This window comes from Triturus cristatus, chromosome 8, assembly GCF_964204655.1.
Source record: "Triturus cristatus chromosome 8, aTriCri1.1, whole genome shotgun sequence".
NCBI classification, from domain to species: Eukaryota; Metazoa; Chordata; class Amphibia; order Caudata; family Salamandridae; genus Triturus; species Triturus cristatus.
In genome coordinates, this window is record NC_140591.1 from 643,372,180 (window position 1) to 643,384,097 (window position 11,918).

The 11,918-nt window shown below is 40.6% G+C and overlaps 1 protein-coding gene across 1 annotated transcript in view; it reads right to left on the reverse strand.

Annotated features, from left to right (window-relative positions):
* The window catches only part of LOC146802509 (uncharacterized), a 283,337-nt gene that overhangs the window by 135,914 nt on the left and 135,505 nt on the right, over positions 1–11,918 (reverse strand). The gene's annotated exons all lie outside the window — the stretch shown is intronic.

An 11,918-nucleotide genomic window follows, 5' to 3' on the forward strand; every position in this document is an offset into this window, starting at 1 on the left:
GTCGGCAAAGTAATGCAAGATACAAATGGAGAAGTCCATTAAGGTGGAAAGAGGCGCGTGAAGTATATATGCAATGTTTTCCTCAAAACCGAAGGGGTAGATCTTACGGACTCATGATCTCATGACACAAATCTAAACAAGGGAATAATCTACGATGGAGATTACACGCGGGTAATGAGGTGCGCATCGAACTGCGTTTTAGGAAAATATGATCAATGTCTACAGCTACTACGTGGTGTTTGAAATGTTCTGTGGGGTAATCTGACACAAAATCAAAGATTATGGTTACAAAGTTTAAAAACGGATATAGTGAATAAAATGTTCAATCTTAGGGAATGTTAATTGGTGCAAGGGATGTTTTTGCAGTCAAAGAAAACATGACATATCCATCCGGTCGTTAAGACCGGTCGGGGCCAGAGTGTGCAGATTTTTAATCCAGAAGACTTCCCTTTGGAGAAGTCTAAGGTGGTTATTGGTGCCTTGTTGTAGCTCCACATGTTCAATGATCTGGAATCTTAATTGAGATATGGAGTGATTAGCTTCAAGCCAGTGGGTTGCCAGAGGAGAGTTTTTGCTTTGAGTTCTAATGCGACTTTTGTGTTCCGTTAGACGTATTTTCATAAAGTGGGATTTAGATGAAAACGGAATAGCATTGGTCTGATGGAGAGCCTTAATCCTCTGGGAATCCGTTTGGCCTTATGATATTGTACGAGCGTGGAAGCGTGAAGTTGTTGGTTTAACTGACGTCTGGTTAGATATTCGAGTTGTTTGAGTTGTTGCGAGATCGAGCCACTGTGTGTGTCCATGTTTCTTACTTCCTGTATTAAAGAATAAATTTCCGATGCTTGATCTGTAGTGTAGACCAACGTAGTGGCTCTGTTTTCTGTGATGTTCGTGATTGAGTCGAACGACATTTTCAGATTAAATTGGGTGCTTTCTCCTCGATGGACAAATAGGTCTGGTGAAACAGTTTTTGTGTGGGGAGAGCACTCCTTAGTTGTGAACAGATAAACGGTAATTATCAATCGTAAGAAGACAGTGGTGCATCAGTTCTGTGGGAGTTTGTCCTCTCCTACTGTAAACAAGACCAGGTATTGACAGGTTGAGAACCTGTATGCAACTGAGCACTGTTCACAAAGTGTCCTTCCTGACACTGGTTTGTATGAAACTTTTGTTTTTAATTTTCAACGTTAAATCATAGTTTACTTTGCACTTTTGTACGTGGTTATTAGGTATAACAGTTTTCAAACATATGACAGTTTATCCCAATACAAATTAATGTCATTTGTACAAGAATAGCGTGGTTACTCTCAATTATAACTTTGATACAATCAATTATGCATTTGTTACCAAATCATGTGTATTAGACATGTTGCATTAACATAAGAGTTTATACACAGCAGAAAAATTTAATAAATGCCCAATGCATTTCGGAACCAGCCGGTTCCTTCGTCAGGGGCCAATCTGAAAAATAAAGCGAACCATATTTCTAGTTAGGATCATGTGTTGAAGGCTCGGTCTCAATAACTCTGATACTGGACAGACGTATTTTACAACAAGTTACCTGTTTGGCTGTGTAATTGGATGTTCACTGGATGTGAAAAGCGTATGTGTCTTGAGTGAGTTCATCAACTGTGTAAACAGTGAAAACAGAGCCACTACGTTGGTCTACACTACAGATCAAGCATCGGAAATTTATTCTTTAATACAGGAAGTAAGAAACATGGACACACACAGTGGCTCGATCTCGCAACAACTCAAACAACTCGAATATCTAACCAGACGTCAGTTAAACCAACAACTTCACGCTTCCACGCTCGTACAATATCATAAGGCCAAACGGATTCCCAGAGGATTAAGGCTCTCCATCAGACCAATGCTATTCCGTTTTCATCTAAATCCCACTTTATGAAAATACGTCTAACGGAACACAAAAGTCGCATTAGAACTCAAAGCAAAAACTCTCCTCTGGCAACCCACTGGCTTGAAGCTAATCACTCCATATCTCAATTAAGATTCCAGATCATTGAACATGTGGAGCTACAACAAGGCACCAATAACCACCTTAGACTTCTCCAAAGGGAAGTCTTCTGGATTAAAAATCTGCACACTCTGGCCCCGACCGGTCTTAACGACCGGATGGATATGTCATGTTTTCTTTGACTGCAAAAACATCCCTTGCACCAATTAACATTCCCTAAGATTGAACATTTTATTCACTATATCCGTTTTTAAACTTTGTAACCATAATCTTTGATTTTGTGTCAGATTACCCCACAGAACATTTCAAACACCACGTAGTAGCTGTAGACATTGATCATATTTTCCTAAAACGCAGTTCGATGCGCACCTCATTACCCGCGTGTAATCTCCATCGTAGATTATTCCCTTGTTTAGATTTGTGTCATGAGATCATGAGTCCGTAAGATCTACCCCTTCGGTTTTGAGGAAAACATTGCATATATACTTCACGCGCCTCTTTCCACCTTAATGGACTTCTCCATTTGTATCTTGCATTACTTTGCCGACTGATTTTAGTTTTGATATATTCTGCGTTTCTCACGATTTCTCCCACATTGTTGTTTCTTTCACCACGTTATGTCTCCGTTCCAACATGGCCCCCGCACAAACGTATAGAACATCCGCCTCTCAGATTTCACCTGAGCACATCGAGTCCGTTGTCAGTACCGGCGTCTTCCGGTGTTAGTCTCTGATTAAACTCCACCTATATAAATGCTTGTCACCCAGGCGTTCTCAACGTGTTCACTGGCAATCCCGAGACGTTTGTTATTCCTTTCATGAAACATTCTCAGGTGAGACTTCCACGATGCATTTTCGGAACCTTTAGACTATTGTTGCAGCGTGTTAACGTCCCCGCTTACGTACTCATTATATTCGATCTTCTCTTTTCTCTCTCTTTTTTACATGCAGTCTACCATCGTATCCACGAAGGTAAGACACCAGTTCTAAAATCTAATGGCAATGTCCTTGTGCGTACAAATCTGAATGATATGCACGCTATATTTTGCTTGTAAACTCACACGCGGCATCATTATTTATTTTTCCAACAGTTTCTCAGCCGAATATCGCCATTAAGGTACGAACAAAACTCGTATATAGGCAAATTCACTTGCGTGTTATTCTACACAGCATGCACGTAGAGTTGTGTTTATTCAACTCGTTATCAGTTTAAATATGGTACTGTCATTTTCTCTACAGCCACACAGTTGATGAACTCACTCAAGACACATACGCTTTTCACATCCAGTGAACATCCAATTACACAGCCAAACAGGTAACTTGTTGTAAAATACGTCTGTCCAGTATCAGAGTTATTGAGACCGAGCCTTCAACACATGATCCTAACTAGAAATATGGTTCGCTTTATTTTTCAGATTGGCCCCTGACGAAGGAACCGGCTGGTTCCGAAATGCATTGGGCATTTATTAAATTTTTCTGCTGTGTATAAACTCTTATGTTAATGCAACATGTCTAATACACTTGATTTGGTAACAAATGCATAATTGATTGTATCAAAGTTATAATTGAGAGTAACCACGCTATTCTTGTACAAATGACATTAATTTGTATTGGGATAAACTGTCATATGTTTGAAAACTGTTATACCTAATAACCACGTACAAAAGTGCAAAGTAAACTATGATTTAACGTTGAAAATTAAAAACAAAAGTTTCATACAAACCAGTGTCAGGAAGGACACTTTGTGAACAGTGCTCAGTTGCATACAGGTTCTCAACCTGTCAATACCTGGTCTTGTTTACAGTAGGAGAGGACAAACTCCCACAGAACTGATGCACCACTGTCTTCTTACGATTGATAATTACCGTTTATCTGTTCACAACTAAGGAGTGCTCTCCCCACACAAAAACTGTTTCACCAGACCTATTTGTCCATCGAGGAGAAAGCACCCAATTTAATCTGAAAATGTCGTTCGACTCAATCACGAACATCACAGAAAACAGAGCCACTACGTTGGTCTACACTACAGATCAAGCATCGGAAATTTATTCTTTAATACAGGAAGTAAGAAACATGGACACACACAGTGGCTCGATCTCGCAACAACTCAAACAACTCGAATATCTAACCAGACGTCAGTTAAACCAACAACTTCACGCTTCCACGCTCGTACAATATCATAAGGCCAAACGGATTCCCAGAGGATTAAGGCTCTCCATCAGACCAATGCTATTCCGTTTTCATCTAAATCCCACTTTATGAAAATACGTCTAACGGAACACAAAAGTCGCATTAGAACTCAAAGCAAAAACTCTCCTCTGGCAACCCACTGGCTTGAAGCTAATCACTCCATATCTCAATTAAGATTCCAGATCATTGAACATGTGGAGCTACAACAAGGCACCAATAACCACCTTAGACTTCTCCAAAGGGAAGTCTTCTGGATTAAAAATCTGCACACTCTGGCCCCGACCGGTCTTAACGACCGGATGGATATGTCATGTTTTCTTTGACTGCAAAAACATCCCTTGCACCAATTAACATTCCCTAAGATTGAACATTTTATTCACTATATCCGTTTTTAAACTTTGTAACCATAATCTTTGATTTTGTGTCAGATTACCCCACAGAACATTTCAAACACCACGTAGTAGCTGTAGACATTGATCATATTTTCCTAAAACGCAGTTCGATGCGCACCTCATTACCCGCGTGTAATCTCCATCGTAGATTATTCCCTTGTTTAGATTTGTGTCATGAGATCATGAGTCCGTAAGATCTACCCCTTCGGTTTTGAGGAAAACATTGCATATATACTTCACGCGCCTCTTTCCACCTTAATGGACTTCTCCATTTGTATCTTGCATTACTTTGCCGACTGATTTTAGTTTTGATATATTCTGCGTTTCTCACGATTTCTCCCACATTGTTGTTTCTTTCACCACGTTATGTCTCCGTTCCAACATGGCCCCCGCACAAACGTATAGAACATCCGCCTCTCAGATTTCACCTGAGCACATCGAGTCCGTTGTCAGTACCGGCGTCTTCCGGTGTTAGTCTCTGATTAAACTCCACCTATATAAATGCTTGTCACCCAGGCGTTCTCAACGTGTTCACTGGCAATCCCGAGACGTTTGTTATTCCTTTCATGAAACATTCTCAGGTGAGACTTCCACGATGCATTTTCGGAACCTTTAGACTATTGTTGCAGCGTGTTAACGTCCCCGCTTACGTACTCATTATATTCGATCTTCTCTTTTCTCTCTCTTTTTTACATGCAGTCTACCATCGTATCCACGAAGGTAAGACACCAGTTCTAAAATCTAATGGCAATGTCCTTGTGCGTACAAATCTGAATGATATGCACGCTATATTTTGCTTGTAAACTCACACGCGGCATCATTATTTATTTTTCCAACAGTTTCTCAGCCGAATATCGCCATTAAGGTACGAACAAAACTCGTATATAGGCAAATTCACTTGCGTGTTATTCTACACAGCATGCACGTAGAGTTGTGTTTATTCAACTCGTTATCAGTTTAAATATGGTACTGTCATTTTCTCTACAGCTACACAGTTGATGAACTCACTCAAGACACATACGCTTTTCACATCCAGTGAACATCCAATTACACAGCCAAACAGGTAACTTGTTGTAAAATACGTCTGTCCAGTATCAGAGTTATTGAGACCGAGCCTTCAACACATGATCCTAACTAGAAATATGGTTCGCTTTATTTTTCAGATTGGCCCCTGACGAAGGAACCGGCTGGTTCCGAAATGCATTGGGCATTTATTAAATTTTTCTGCTGTGTATAAACTCTTATGTTAATGCAACATGTCTAATACACATGATTTGGTAACAAATGCATAATTGATTGTATCAAAGTTATAATTGAGAGTAACCACGCTATTCTTGTACAAATGACATTAATTTGTATTGGGATAAACTGTCATATGTTTGAAAACTGTTATACCTAATAACCACGTACAAAAGTGCAAAGTAAACTATGATTTAACGTTGAAAATTAAAAACAAAAGTTTCATACAAACCAGTGTCAGGAAGGACACTTTGTGAACAGTGCTCAGTTGCATACAGGTTCTCAACCTGTCAATACCTGGTCTTGTTTACAGTAGGAGAGGACAAACTCCCACAGAACTGATGCACCACTGTCTTCTTACGATTGATAATTACCGTTTATCTGTTCACAACTAAGGAGTGCTCTCCCCACACAAAAACTGTTTCACCAGACCTATTTGTCCATCGAGGAGAAAGCACCCAATTTAATCTGAAAATGTCGTTCGACTCAATCACGAACATCACAGAAAACAGAGCCACTACGTTGGTCTACACTACAGATCAAGCATCGGAAATTTATTCTTTAATACAGGAAGTAAGAAACATGGACACACACAGTGGCTCGATCTCGCAACAACTCAAACAACTCGAATATCTAACCAGACGTCAGTTAAACCAACAACTTCACGCTTCCACGCTCGTACAATATCATAAGGCCAAACGGATTCCCAGAGGATTAAGGCTCTCCATCAGACCAATGCTATTCCGTTTTCATCTAAATCCCACTTTATGAAAATACGTCTAACGGAACACAAAAGTCGCATTAGAACTCAAAGCAAAAACTCTCCTCTGGCAACCCACTGGCTTGAAGCTAATCACTCCATATCTCAATTAAGATTCCAGATCATTGAACATGTGGAGCTACAACAAGGCACCAATAACCACCTTAGACTTCTCCAAAGGGAAGTCTTCTGGATTAAAAATCTGCACACTCTGGCCCCGACCGGTCTTAACGACCGGATGGATATGTCATGTTTTCTTTGACTGCAAAAACATCCCTTGCACCAATTAACATTCCCTAAGATTGAACATTTTATTCACTATATCCGTTTTTAAACTTTGTAACCATAATCTTTGATTTTGTGTCAGATTACCCCACAGAACATTTCAAACACCACGTAGTAGCTGTAGACATTGATCATATTTTCCTAAAACGCAGTTCGATGCGCACCTCATTACCCGCGTGTAATCTCCATCGTAGATTATTCCCTTGTTTAGATTTGTGTCATGAGATCATGAGTCCGTAAGATCTACCCCTTCGGTTTTGAGGAAAACATTGCATATATACTTCACGCGCCTCTTTCCACCTTAATGGACTTCTCCATTTGTATCTTGCATTACTTTGCCGACTGATTTTAGTTTTGATATATTCTGCGTTTCTCACGATTTCTCCCACATTGTTGTTTCTTTCACCACGTTATGTCTCCGTTCCAACATGGCCCCCGCACAAACGTATAGAACATCCGCCTCTCAGATTTCACCTGAGCACATCGAGTCCGTTGTCAGTACCGGCGTCTTCCGGTGTTAGTCTCTGATTAAACTCCACCTATATAAATGCTTGTCACCCAGGCGTTCTCAACGTGTTCACTGGCAATCCCGAGACGTTTGTTATTCCTTTCATGAAACATTCTCAGGTGAGACTTCCACGATGCATTTTCGGAACCTTTAGACTATTGTTGCAGCGTGTTAACGTCCCCGCTTACGTACTCATTATATTCGATCTTCTCTTTTCTCTCTCTTTTTTACATGCAGTCTACCATCGTATCCACGAAGGTAAGACACCAGTTCTAAAATCTAATGGCAATGTCCTTGTGCGTACAAATCTGAATGATATGCACGCTATATTTTGCTTGTAAACTCACACGCGGCATCATTATTTATTTTTCCAACAGTTTCTCAGCCGAATATCGCCATTAAGGTACGAACAAAACTCGTATATAGGCAAATTCACTTGCGTGTTATTCTACACAGCATGCACGTAGAGTTGTGTTTATTCAACTCGTTATCAGTTTAAATATGGTACTGTCATTTTCTCTACAGCCACACAGTTGATGAACTCACTCAAGACACATACGCTTTTCACATCCAGTGAACATCCAATTACACAGCCAAACAGGTAACTTGTTGTAAAATACGTCTGTCCAGTATCAGAGTTATTGAGACCGAGCCTTCAACACATGATCCTAACTAGAAATATGGTTCGCTTTATTTTTCAGATTGGCCCCTGACGAAGGAACCGGCTGGTTCCGAAATGCATTGGGCATTTATTAAATTTTTCTGCTGTGTATAAACTCTTATGTTAATGCAACATGTCTAATACACATGATTTGGTAACAAATGCATAATTGATTGTATCAAAGTTATAATTGAGAGTAACCACGCTATTCTTGTACAAATGACATTAATTTGTATTGGGATAAACTGTCATATGTTTGAAAACTGTTATACCTAATAACCACGTACAAAAGTGCAAAGTAAACTATGATTTAACGTTGAAAATTAAAAACAAAAGTTTCATACAAACCAGTGTCAGGAAGGACACTTTGTGAACAGTGCTCAGTTGCATACAGGTTCTCAACCTGTCAATACCTAGTAATGTACTTAAGGCCATGGATCTTGGTTCCTATTTCAGGGTTCCGTGTTTGGCGCATTGCATAAACATTATAGTTCAAGACTTTCTGAAAAAAGAACCCATAGTCAGCAACTTAAGGGCCATCTGCCGAAGAATATGCACTCATTTCAGCAATTCTTTTAAAGCTCAGAAGCAGCTGAGGATCATTCAATGTGAATATAGGATGCCAGTCAAAGCACTCATCCAGGAGGTGACAACACGTTGGAACTCAACGTATTACATGCTGGATCGTCTGTTTGAGCAGCACAGGCCACTGAATGAATATGTCTGGAAAAGAGGGGATGCTACTGTTAAAGACATGAACCTTCAGATGGAGCAATGGAGCCTAATTAAATGCCTGACTGAGATGCTTCGTCCTTTTGAGGTCTTCACACGTGAAGTCAGCAAGGAGGACTGTACAATGGGCCAAGCTATCCCATTATTGAAAATGCTAGAGCATCAGCTGAAGAAGGTGTCTGAATCATACAAAGGTGTAGAGGACAAACGGGAATCCTATGACTTGGTGGAGAGCTTAGCCCGTCGCTTAGCTGAAAATACAAGGATAGAAAATAAAATGTTGTCACAAGAACATTACATTTGTGCCACAATCCTGGATCCACGTGCAAAATTTGGACTGAAGACATTCTTTGCTTTTTCAGAGAGGTTGCCCGCTACTAAACTTGTATAGCTGAGGCAGCGAGTAAATTGGCACATGAACGGCTGCTAATTAAAAGCCCGCAAGATCAACCCACAAGAAGTACTGCAGCAGGGCATGCAGCATCAAGTGCAACTTTGGAGGCTGAGGGCGGTGCGTTTGGATCACAACACTCACCATCACTATCGACAACAACAACAATAACTGGATCATTAGGCCCAGTAGAATCGTTAGACGATTGGTATGTACAGTTAGGCATTAATAAGCACAGTGCTGATGCACAGAGAAAAGAGCCCGAAAGCTTACCAGCAGCACCCCTGAACATTGAGCGTATGGTCCAGGACTATCTGGACGACCCAACAGAGGTGTACATTGATCAAAACCCATTGCAGTATTGGTATAGGAAAAGGTCTGAATGGCCACTGCTCAGCAGGCTGGCGATAAGCTATCTGGCTTGCCCTGTCGCAAGTGTCTCTTCCGAACGTGTTTTCAGTGCTGTTGCTTCCACTGTAATAGTGAGAAGGACCAGTCTCTCCCCCAAAAACGTGGAGAGGTTATCAGTGATCAAAATGAATCAGCACTTCATACCACCGAAATACACAATACATGAAGCAAGGGAGGAAGATGAGGACAGCGGCTCAGGTGACGGAACTAGTGTGTCACATGATTACCTACTACTGGCTGAACCCCCAGAGTTTGAGGACGAGCTATACTTCCCTGACAATTAGGCTTGCACTTACTGTCTTCCTCACTTTTTTTCCCCTTTATTTGTGTGTCTGTCGTTCCGGTTACAAACTTGTGAATCACAACAAATCCATTACCACCGTCTTCGACTCTTCTTATTTAATATACAAGTTTCAGGTGTCTGCAATTTGACAGTACAGTCCTCCGAATCCAGCTCCTCCGCTCCATCATACTGAATCTCCCGCCTAAATCCATTGCCCTCATGAATGATGATTGGATGATGGAAAATAGAAGAAAAAATAAAAACGTTCCTAGTCCCGCCAAAAGAATTGGAGCATGAATCAGATGACTACTATAGCTATCCTCCTTTCAGAGCCCTGAGAGACTGCCCATTAACTGAAAATGAGATGGAACAGGTAATGATTGATGCCATGCATTGGACGCAGAGTCGCAGACTGAGTGATTTTGTTGTTGTTTGTTGTGCATGAAGTTATGTCATTGTGCACTAATCATCTTTCTACAGTGCACACTAAACGTAACACAAGGTGAATTTTCCCCTTCTTGCAAATTAGAAATTTGTACTTCTCCTGCAGCTTGATAAATTGCTTTTAATTGAATACAGGAATGGGACTCAATCTGCGCACTGAGTATGATTGACAACAGCACTGTCCATGATGATGATGGCGAAAAAGACGGCCCATTAACTTAAGATGAGAAGGAACAGGTAATGACAATTAATGGCCTGCATTGGACACCTGACTCGATTGGTGTTTGTGTTTTTGTTGTTTGTTTGTTGTGCACGAAGTGAAGTCAAAGTGTACTAGTAGTCTTACTGTACACACTAAAGAGTGACTCAAGTCAATAATATTTCTACTCTTGTTGTGTAATAACATAATTTTACTTCTACTGCAGGCCGATCTTCACAGTCAGTCCGTACAAGTATCGGAGATGATTGATGGAATAATAACAAGTCAGGAGAAACGTTTCATGAGTGGCATAAAAGCCTAAAGGTAAACACGTCACCAACAACCACAGCAGACCCAAATGTCTGTGTAGAAGTGGAGTCGAGTGTAGTGGTGGGATGACTGCGGTGCATTGATTTACTAACTTAAATTGTAAAATGCTATGTTTGGAATGGATATGTGCTTTGCCTTTGTCCAACTCTTTAAAAAAAAAAAGTACTCTAAACGTAGGATGTGTTAAGCAACGTGCCGTCAGGCCTGTCACTGTGGACCTGCTCACCTGCTCTCTCCTGTTGTTGTTGAAGGTCAATGCTGGAAACAGACTAGAGTAGAGATGATACATACATGCCGCCTCGGAAAGTGTTCTTGTTGCACTACACCATAACTTGTGCATTTGTTTCAACTTTGTTTCTCAATATCCCCTTTGTTTTTCCATCTACAATTACAGGCCGGGCCTTGCCCTATACTTGGGAAAACATTACAATGCGCACTTAACTTACCAATAAATCTAATTTATTTTCCAGCCGGGCAGTGGCGAGTGGCGACACCCAAGATTGATGGACGAGAGGACCAATAGGAATGCCGAGAAGCAAATCCAGTCCACATTTTTGACCAGGATAACACAGTAACAGTATCAACTTTCATCTTCTTTTAAATAATTTGATTCATTTTTTTGTCTACAATCTTTACAACAGTGTGTTCTTGTTGTTGTTATTATCATCATTAGGTGTGCTCTCTGTTTACGATTCATCCCTACCAATATTTAAAATGTCTATTTGCTATCTGTAAAAGTATTAAGGCCGGACCAACAGAACAAGAAGTGTATGTAATCCGGGTCTCCTTATCAATCATCATCATGCATGTATTTCCTTTTTCTCCCTTAACATATGGATATGGTAGTCTTCAAAGATTGTCATTTGTTTGTCCACGCGTACTGTTTTTCACTGTCAAACCTTTCCCCAAACCCCCTTTCCATCCATTCAACAAACCCTAACCCTCTTACCCCGGGCTGTGTGACTTATTGTCGAGGTGTGACTAAATTAAATGTACACCAATACTTAATCACATGCTTGCTGGGGCGGATGCGGCGAAAGCAACAGTACTTCAATTTCAAGGCAGAGCGATGATCTTCTTCTGCTTGCCCACCCATGAGTAGTATATTTTAGA